Source organism: Peromyscus eremicus, unplaced genomic scaffold (genome assembly GCF_949786415.1).
Source record: "Peromyscus eremicus unplaced genomic scaffold, PerEre_H2_v1 PerEre#2#chr22_unloc_1, whole genome shotgun sequence".
NCBI classification, from domain to species: domain Eukaryota; kingdom Metazoa; phylum Chordata; class Mammalia; order Rodentia; family Cricetidae; genus Peromyscus; species Peromyscus eremicus.
In genome coordinates this window covers 4,930,246-4,937,994 of record NW_026734286.1, presented here as the reverse complement: position 1 = coordinate 4,937,994, position 7,749 = coordinate 4,930,246, and the positions used below count along the sequence as shown (strand labels likewise).

The 7,749-nt window shown below is 40.7% G+C and overlaps 1 long non-coding RNA gene across 2 annotated transcripts; it reads left to right on the top strand.

Annotated features, from left to right (window-relative positions):
* Positions 1 to 331: 331 nt before the first annotated feature.
* Positions 332 to 6,835, top strand: LOC131900599 (uncharacterized). Of its 2 annotated transcripts, XR_009376254.1 has the most exons (3): positions 657 to 892; positions 5,908 to 6,012; positions 6,673 to 6,835. It is a non-coding gene; the product is annotated as an uncharacterized LOC131900599 (long non-coding RNA). The 2 variants fall into 2 exon arrangements; XR_009376253.1 differs by lacking the exon at positions 5,908 to 6,012 and having other exon boundaries at positions 332 to 892.
* The last annotated feature ends 914 nt before the right edge of the window (positions 6,836 to 7,749 follow it).

Genomic DNA, 7,749 nt, shown 5'->3' with positions numbered 1-7,749 from the left:
GACCACTTCTTACAAACCAACACCTTACCTTGAGCTGGTATTTACCCTCTGAGCCAGTTTTCTAAGGTGGTCAGTCTCAAGAAGCCCAGGCATGGACTCAGATAGGAGTGAATCAATGAAGCTAACTGATGGACAACAATGCCATAGTGAGGGCTGTGAGAACCCAAAGAGCCATGCCTCAGCATCTGCCTGCACTCAAGTCCACCCAATATCATAGCACACAAACATATGAAAGGACCAAGCAGATGCCATAACTGGCTGCTCAGTCTTCTCTCAGAGATCAGGCCTCAATTTCAGTTTCCTGAGACTTGAGCAAGCAGTTTCTGGGAGGACCATGAACAAAAGACATAGTCCTTGCAGTAGCTCCCTTTCTGCATGCACTCTGACTGCTCAAAGTTCAGCCAGATGTTTACTTTCTGGGGCCCCTCACCAACTTAGAGTTATGTGCAGTACGTGCTTGGCCAGCCAGCCCCCATGGTGGCTCAAGGACAAAGCCTGGGACTTGTGCTGGACTGCCCCCAAAGCAATAAATTGTAACCACCAACCAGTAAAAGAGAACAGAGATAGAAATAAACCAATCCGAGTTGCACCCGTGCAAAACTCCCCCACCCACCCTGAAGGGCTTGTGGATTTTGCCTTTAAAAAGCTAGCCACACAAAGAAAAAGTAAGTTCCTCCTGGCCTCACGACTATGAGTGAGTGCTTTGGATCGAGCTTCCCTGTCCGCGGCTTGTAAACAAACAGAAATAAACCATGCTGTTGCATTCTGAACCTAAGGTCTGTGGTGAAGTCTTTGGGGTCCCTATCTGGGCATAACATTTGGTGCGTTGGCCGGGAACCCCAGAGACCCCACCAGGACCCTCAAGTGTCCAGAGGTTTATTGACATCTACCGGTAAGAGCGCTCTCTGTTTGTCTGTGTCTGTCATGTTACTGTTGTTTTGTACCGGTCGATCGATTTGTACTTTGCAGGCTCGATTTGTACTTTGCAGGCTCTCACTGGGACAGACGTGTCCGGACAGTGATCCTGGAAGGGAAAGAGAGACGTCTCATTCCCTGATTTGGGCAAGAGACCTCTTGGTCTCGAGCCATTTGAGGCCACCTCAGAGGTGACCATTTGGTTTAGGAGCATCTTTGGGTATCTTCCCCCACGGTGGTGGGAGGAAGTGCCACTTTGTATTTTGTCCCGGGAATTTGTCAGAGCCATTTTGTGGGGTTTTTTTGTATGTTTTGTTGTGATCATTGTTACTTTACTCTCTCTTTCTCTTCCAAGAAAAAAAAAAAAAGGTGCATGTCTGACTGACAGGGATGTGGAAGCCCCTGATGTCTGTTTGATTAAGGACAGAGGTCCTCGAGTCTGGATTGTTTTTGGTGTGATTGAGCCTGGAGGGTCACTCCCCCCAGAGCACATCAGGCTGTCATTGTTCTTGGAGCTTTGTTGGTTGTCTTGTTGGGGCAAAGTTTTTCGTGTGCCCTTGGTCTTGTATGTAATGTGTTAATTGTTCTCATTGTTGACTTGACTGTGACGGACGCTATGGGACAGTTCCTTTCTTCTCCTCTATACCTTTGCCTAGCCCACTGAAAGGATGTGCGAGCCACAATAGAGGGAACTGGGTCCCCCACCCCCACTCCCCGACTGAACTGAGATAAACAGGTAGCTCCTGCCAGGTGGGGCTTGCATTCTGCACGAGGGGCTTGCTGGCTGTGAATGAGGCCATCGTCTCGGTGCTAATGTACCGGTACTTGGATTGTCTGTGTAAATGTTATTTGTTTCTGTCTACTAACCTCCCTTATTTTCCTAGAGGAAGAGGAGGAGAGAGAGGCATAGCAAAGGCCACCTCCCTCCCTCCGTAGCTCCCTTGCTATCAGGACTGCAGCCAGCTGGCTGCTCTCAGGAGGGTGGGGTGCGTGCTCTCGGTACAGGCGGGCAAAGACGGGAGCTCTGGACAGGGCAATGGGGACTGCCTGCAATTGACAAAAACTGTGTGAACACTGAGCAGAGAATCTGACTTTAGTCAGAGGAGTTAACAAAAACTTTTTTTTTAGGAACACTGGCAGTCAAGGACACGCTCTATGCCCACTGCTCCCCCTCCCTCCCTTTACTGTGATAACTTCAAGGTCTCTTCTGCCGGCCAGCAGCTTCTCTTGTTAACCCTTCTCTGTCCTGGTATTGCTTAAAAAGAAATGTTAAATTACTAGTTCAAGATACTGGGAAAATTATGCTTTTGTTTCCACAGGAAAAATAAAAATTTACATGGTGTGAAACCTCAATAACCCCCCTTCCTCTATCCCCTACAGACAAAGAGGAGCCTAAACCAGGATTCCTAAGTGTAGATAAGAAGTTAGACCCCTTTTTCCCAGGTGGCTTTATCAGCTACAGAAACTTAGAAAAACACAGAGTCAGAATATATGGCCATCTGGCAGAGGCTAAGTGGTCATAAAACATCCCAAACTTCTCGAACCCCGGAGACAGCTCGTAAAACTCCTAGACATGGTTGTTTAACTAGCCTCACAAAGAAAGGGTGTGCTCCTTCCAGTCTCCCTGCTGTGTGTGAGAGATTTGGAACAAGCCCCCTGCCTGGGCTTGTAAACTTTGACTTCATCTGAATAAACCTTGCTTTTTGCATTCTGTACCTAAGTCTCCCAATGGCTTCTTTGGGGGCGAACTGGGCATAACAATGGGTTTTGGTCATTTACATTCAGTGGGTTACAAATACTTGCCATCATTTAAGAGAATTGGTTTCAAATTATTGTTGGTTAAGATAAAATATAATATTTTTATAATAATACGAAGGCTTGAGATATGAGGATAAAAGTTTAAATAAATGTTTTTTTGGTTTGAGAAAGCAGTTTAAGATATAAAAATTTAAAGGCTTAAGCGTGTCATGAGGATTTAAATATATGATATTTTGGGTCTAAATAAATAGTTTGAGATATAGAACTTTAAAGTTTAACTTTAAAGTTTAAATAAATTATAAGATTTAAATAAAGTTTATACAGGATATAAGATATGTAAGTTTGTAAAAATTCTCTTGTTAGATCTGTGTTAAGAAATCTTTAGGTGTTTGCTAAGTTAAATATATGCTAATGGTAGCCCTGTATAAGTTTGTAAAATAGATCTATAGAGTTCCTTTAAGAATACAAGCTTGCAAGAAGAATCTAAGGTAGTCCTAAGACATGTAGTAATAAGCTTGTAAGAAGTAAAGATGCTAGTTGTAAATGTAAGTTTAAATAAGAAATATGAGTATATAAGAAGAAATATATTTGCTAAAGTAGTTCTATAGTTTCCTTAAGGAATATAAATAAGTAGATGTTAATACGTTATATGTGAGTTTGTAAAATGTAAATGTTAAATGTGAATCTATTCTTAATATATATATGGTTGAAAGAACCTGAGACACAGAAGGAAGTGTCCTAGTAGACTGCAAAGTAGTCAGTCTGAGTAGTTTTCAAAAGTTCCAGAAGCCGCTAAGAAGCTAAGAATGGCGGACGCCAGAACCAGCACAAGGCATCCACAGCTGAGAACCGTGGAAAATCGACACAACACAGAAAAACCTGAGCTAACATCAAAAACGGTGCGGTTTAGAATACTACTGTACCTAAAAAGGTCTCTGGCTTAAGAATAAGTTCAGAGACGCTTGTTTGAACAAAAATTGTTAACTGCAAAAAGTTTTGGTTAAAAAAAAAAAAAAATCTCTTCATATTTTGAAGTGAAAGCCTAATACCAGAATTTATTTCTTGTTTGAACTTTTTGAACTTAAAATGAGATAAAACTACAGAAAGATTTTGGTTCTGGATTTCTTCATATTTGGAAGGCTAGTACCAGAATTTATCATTTGAATTTAGGACTTAATGAACTGAACAATAGATTTCATTGCAATGGGACAATTTTGAGTTTACTTACAGTAATGACCCAGAAACTGTTTTCTGGGACTGGTTTTGTTACAAATGGAACTGTTTAAATGGAAAAGTTTGGGTTTTCTAATTAGGCTTGAGATTTTGTTTAAAAAAAATTATAAAAAAAAAATTAATTAAGTTAATATTAAGTTAATATTCCTTAGTCTAATTTCAAAAGTTGTTTGAGTGGATTAATGTCATGTTTTTGTTAGTAAGAAATGCAAATGGGGTATACTAAGAGACTACTTTTAAAGTGTAAAGAGTTTTATTCTTTTGGATATTTTGCTAAGTTTTCAAAGTGTTAATGGTTAGATTGAGAAGATTGCTTTTCAATATGGGTTTATAGGAATTGTATAAGTTTGGGTTCCTCTAACTAGGTTTGAGATTTTGTTTAAAAAAAAGGAGTTATGAGATTCAATTATGTTTGCAGAAACCTATTGATATTAATGTACCCTGGTTTTGTGGAGTTAAAGAAATATTTAAGTTTGATGTGAATACATTGTTTTTCCTAAGTTCTGTTAGCAAGAAAATTCAAATGATTGAGTTAAAGTTGTAAGACGGAGAAAACTGTTAACTATATTTAGCACCATATATGCTAATTCAAATGGTTCTGTTAAGAGTTTGCTTTGAGTTGTAAGATTGAGAGAATTGTGACTATGTATAGCAATATTTATGTTAACCTGTTAATGGTAATGATGAAGCTAAGGGATTCTTTAAGTTTGTAGTCACCTTAAGAGTTTATGGTTTAGAAAGGGCTTGAGGTAGCTAAGACTACTGTAGTCACCTTGGACCTAATTCAACAGAGAAATGCCATCTTTATCATCATCTACTCCCATACTGGGAGGTGTAACAGCTATGGAGATTGCTGTAAGCCATTAATAGTTATTTTTTATATATATATATTAAGAAAGGGGGACCTGTGGGAGCCCGTTGTCGGGTTCCTCGTGGCTTTACCCAGCAGGTCTGCATAGAGGATGATTAGACCACGGGCCTAAGTGCAGGTGTCTGGGATGGTCTGCACTTGGCTGTGCTGGGGGAGGAGGTCTTTTGCTCCACCCCTTGACTTCTCTATAAAAACCCTGGGGCAGAGACAGTCGGGCCGTTGGAATAGGTTCCAGGCCCTCTCGAGGCTATCCTTTGTTTTCTATCTGTTTATCTCCGCGAGATTCTCCGCAATGGATCCTTCTATCTAATATTTCCTGCTGCTCGCACTCAAGAAAACTCTGGGGAACTGTGGGGGTGGTTGGGTAAATGCCCCACAGTTGTTAGAATACGTAAAAGCAAGATATAAAGGTCTGAGGATAAAAAAGGCTTAAATAATGATTTAAAAAAAATGACTTGAGATATATAAAAAAAATGAAACATGTTTCAGATTTCTTTGTCTTGCTATTCTGCTGTTACATTGAGGCTCCAAAGGGTCATAGTTGTAAAAATGTCTGTCTACTCTACAGGTATGAATGAAAAATGTGGCCACATGTAAGTTTGGTTTTGAATGTCTGAGTTTGCATGTCCTTTGTGTTAAGGAATACAAGTTAATACTAGTCATCTGGCTATTCAGATACTAGTTTAAAGCATAAACTGTTCTATTTAAATAAAAAAAAAAAACTAAGAGGTATATTTGACTAATATATCTATAGGAGAACAAATTGGCCTGGTTATTGTTACCAAACTTAGAGATATTTTCAAGATTAGGCCTAGATTTGTTTGGCTCAGATACATTTAATAGATAATGGTCCTCAAACCTGTCAAAGATCTGATGAATATGGCATTTACATTATTTGATAAAAAGCTTACTATAGCAAACAGAGACTCCGAGCTCCCCAGCTCCTAGAAATGACTCCCAAGGTCTCCAAAGAAGATATGGAACAATGACAAGAAGATGCCACCTGAACTGCGGACAACACCGACCACTGGGCAAGACGCTCTGACTCAACACCTGCTGCCAGGGATCTGGCATAGAAGAATGGACAAATGAGACACTGACAAGATAACGTCAGTCTTTCTCCTCCACAGGGAGAATTTCACATTATGGGCCCAGCAGCCAAGACTGATGCTGTCCTGACACCTGTCCTGCCAACACTATGAAGACTATAGGAGCCTGGGACGATGGCAGTCTGGGTTATGGATAGTCTCTGTTGTTTTTAAATAGATTTAAAGTCTGCACTCAGGTAGAGTTTATCCTTCTCAGATCTTTGATAACATTGATGACTGGGCTAGCTATACCTTTGTCAGCTTAGTAATTGTTTGATCAATGGATTAATTAATTAAAGAGAATAAAAAAATAAAGCTAATAAGGAGGAGAATAAAGCTGGGAAATGGAAGGCTGAGAGACACTGCCAGCCGCCATGATGACAAACAGCATGTGAAGATGCTGGTAAGCCACGAGCCACGTGGCAAGGTATAGATTTATAAAAATGGATTAATTTAAGCTATAAGAACAGTTAGCAAGAAGCCTGCCACGGCCATACAGTTTGCAAGCAATATAAGTCTCTATGTTTACTTGGTCGGGTCTGAGAGGCTGTGGGACTGGCAGATGAGAGAGATTGGTTCTGACTGTGGGCCAGGCAGAAAAACTCTAGCTACAAGTCTCTTTAAAAAAGATAAACAGATTCTAAATATAGACTTACAGATGCTTTTCATTGGGCCAAAGAAATTTCAGTTCAATATGGATTTCAGGGCAAATTGATAATACTACAATTACTAAGACTATGGGTCTAAAAGTTCCAAATAAGTTTGTAAGTTTTAACTCCTGTTCCTAGTTTATATCTGTCTCAACAGGTTTCCACTTGGCTGACAGATACATCCAAGCATCATTTGCTGGTGACATCCTACTGCAAATGACTGTGAGCCCTGAACTTGCTGAAAGCTGATATGGACCAATTCAGCCGATATGCATACCATCTCTTCAGCTGGTCAATAAAACATTCCCTTTTGTCTTTGATTAACATTCTGGCTTTCCAGGGCCCTGACAACAACATCCCAATGTCAGCAGGAAGTAATTACAGAAGAGAAAACATCGTCCTTGTTCCCCCCCCTGGAATGTTAGATCAAAAGGGAATTTCTTGTTATAGGGAACCTGAGATAAAGTTCCAAGTTTCTTGAGGATAAGAAACTCTGTCAGCCATCACAAGGCTTTTGGCCCTTGTGCTTCTGCTAATTATTGTTGGCTCTTATATTACTGATGTCTTATTCGTGTCTGGGTACCACTAAACTGAGGATGCTAGAATTCCAATATCCACCTCTGAACCCATGACACACTTGAAGATGGCAAAAACTGAATAAGGGAAAGCTCGCTTTGCCATTGATAATGGAAAAACTCTTATGTTCTGGTCCAATTAGTCTCTGATATGATCTACTACCCTGGTGATAAAGTCTTTTACCAAAAAGCAACATCTCCATGATTGGAGATGATATACAACTCAAGGGGGGAATGAAAGGACCAAGCAGATGCCATAACTGGCTGCTCAGTCTTCTCTCAGAGATCAGGCCTCAATTTCAGTTTCCTGAGACTTGAGCAAGCAGTTTCTGGGAGGACCATGAACAAAAGACATAGTCCTTGCAGTAGCTCCCTTTCTGCATGCACTCTGACTGCTCAAAGTTCAGCCAGATGTTTACTTTCTGGGGCCCCTCACCAACTTAGAGTTATGTGCAGTACGTGCTTGGCCAGCCAGCCCCCATGGTGGCTCAAGGACAAAGCCTGGGACTTGTGCTGGACTGCCCCCAAAGCAATAAATTGTAACCACCAACCAGTAAAAGAGAACAGAGATAGAAATAAACCAATCCGAGTTGCACCCGTGCAAAACTCCCCCACCCACCCTGAAGGGCTTGTGGATTTTGCCTTTAAAAAGCTAGCCA